This window comes from Nematolebias whitei, chromosome 9, assembly GCF_014905685.2.
Source record: "Nematolebias whitei isolate Nwh7 chromosome 9, NemWhi1, whole genome shotgun sequence".
In the NCBI taxonomy this organism is placed as follows: Eukaryota; Metazoa; Chordata; class Actinopteri; order Cyprinodontiformes; family Rivulidae; genus Nematolebias; species Nematolebias whitei.
In genome coordinates, this window is record NC_056506.1 from 46,608,156 (window position 1) to 46,610,474 (window position 2,319).

Consider the following 2,319-nt stretch of genomic DNA (forward strand, 5'->3'; position numbering starts at 1 on the left):
AATCACAGCTAGCCTTTTGCCACCTTTCATCACCCTTTTGCTACTTCTAGCTAGCTGTTTGGGGTTTTACAGCTAGCCTTTTGCCACTCGCAACTAGCACTTGGCAAACTTTTGAACTTTAAAAGTCTTTTTCTGCTTTCAACTAGCATTCTGCTGATTTTAACTACTAGCTAACATTCTGTTACTTTTTTAGAAAGCCCTTTAAATAACCTGTGTTCTTGTATTACACTTTTAGCTAGCATTCTGCATCTTTTAGCTTTAGTTTCAGCTTCTTTAGAAAAATCATCCAGCCCTTAATTCAGACTGTGTTTTTACTGAAAACGTAACTTGCGCCGTCACTTTTATTTGTGTTTCAGCAGTTTTTACGCCCCGCAGCGAGAACTTACAGGAACACAAATGACCAGTTTCACACGTCTCTCCATCCTTTAATCCACGGGGATGAAAAACAAGCCTCAGGTTATATTTCTTCACAGACAAGACCGATCCTGTCCTCCTCGCATACTTGCACTCAACTTCTGTGAATGGCAGCTCAACAAGAGGCTCAGAGGTTCTGGTTAACCGAGGTGGCCCGCTTTAAGATGTCCTGGTCTTACTGGGTCCTCAACCACACGGTCCATAATGTCTCTGACCACACCAGAGTCCGGCTCAGAGCTGCTTTTAAGGGATGGAGAAGCGTTGAAGTGTCAGAGTCGCTCAGATTTTATGAGGAATTCAAAACAGACACAACTACTGTGCTTTCATTCTCCAAACATCAGCTAAAATTTGATGTAGTAGCCGAGACTGATCCCCAACAGATCATGCAATAACTTTTTTTAGTCAGCTCTGTCTGTTAGCAAAATATCTCATAAATTGCAGGATGGGTTTTTATTAACAAAACTTGCAGGAATTGATATTTATGTTTAAATAATTATTTTTTTAGAGCCAATTCAAAAGTAAATGGCCACCAGTGTCAACTTATAAGAAACAATTTGAGTCATATTTACTCAACTGTAAAAGTTAGTCTTTATTTAAAAAACTATATACATAAAAATGTAGTTTTAACAACGAAAGCCAAAATGCTGAGTCAAATGGTTTAACTTTAAAACACGATCTAAACCACTGCGAGGTCATTAAAAACGCAATAAATGAATTTTGGAAGCACCAAGATGTTTAAAATGATCTCAGACTTTAGAAACTGATTCTTTTTCACAGTTTTAACTTAAAGTTTACAACAGACTGCCATTTTTTGCTCGTTCAAAGCGGCAACTTCGGCCTACTTTTCATCCTAAACCCCAAAAAAAGTGGCCTACGAGGTTTTACTTAATGTAAAAACACGAATTTAATAAGTTGTGAAGTTTTAAATCCGCTCTTGAAGGTTGTGAGACATTAATCGAAGTGACTTCTGACGCTAGCAGCTATCCACACCCAAAGTTTGCGCCAGAGGACACGCATTCTTTGCCCTTTTCTCCACCCTTTGACTTGTAGCTCAACCGTGACAAAACTGTTCAAGGGACAAAACTCACCTTAAGATGACGCTTTACGAACGTTTCCGTGGATTCAGAGAGACATTGGGTCCAAAAAGTGTCCGCTTAATAACGGAGTAAAAAGGCTAAAACTAGCTAAACTGATACAACGGTCCGCTTTGTTTGACCTATGAATCTGAACAGCCGAAATAAAAAAAATCACACTGAAACACGGGAGGAGCTAAAAGCCTCCTCATTCAGGTTTTGTTTGACGCAGATTAAAATAAGCACGGATGATCCACGGCTTGGTCGAAAACCGTTCACAGCTCTACTTTGATGCCGACGAAGACCCGTTTTTTTCGTGCCTTGCTTCCACAAACCTCTAATTTTCATTCAAGCCCCGCCTCCACAGGAAGAACTGCGGCACGCAGAGGGGGAGAGAACGAACGCACCGCAGAGCGCCAGCGATGAACCCGGCGTCACCTCGAGTCTGGTGAATACCGTGGCGATGCGCATGCGCACACAGCAGGCCTTAAATACACATCTTTAGATGTAAACAAAAAAAGTTAAATCATGTCCAACTGATCCAGATGACATGATTTAACTTTTTTTGTTGTTATCTACCTGGATGATTGAGCTTACAACCTTTATATCTTTTGATGTAGAAAATTTGTTTGAATGTTGCCTTTTTAATCACCTTTTGGGCACATGGGTAACTATTTATTAATAATAATAATAATAATATACATTCTTTAAAAAGCTGCTTTATTTACAAAGTAAACACTGGTCTGATGGAGGAACAGTCCTGGGTCTTTGCTTGATTGGAGCAGATGTTCTAAAACCTGTTTATACTTTTCTGCATGGATGTTGCCTTTTA

At 39.7% G+C, this 2,319-nt stretch overlaps 1 protein-coding gene across 1 annotated transcript in view; it reads right to left on the bottom strand.

Moving 5' to 3' along the window:
• LOC119415250 (integrin beta-1) overlaps positions 1 to 1,817 on the bottom strand; it is a 27,079-nt gene extending 25,262 nt beyond the window's left edge. Inside the window, exon 1 of the mRNA XM_037682418.1 lies at positions 1,503 to 1,817. The gene's annotated coding sequence lies outside the window, so the exon portion shown is untranslated. The remainder of the gene's footprint in view (positions 1 to 1,502) is intronic.
• Between the last annotated feature and the right edge of the window lie 502 nt (positions 1,818 to 2,319).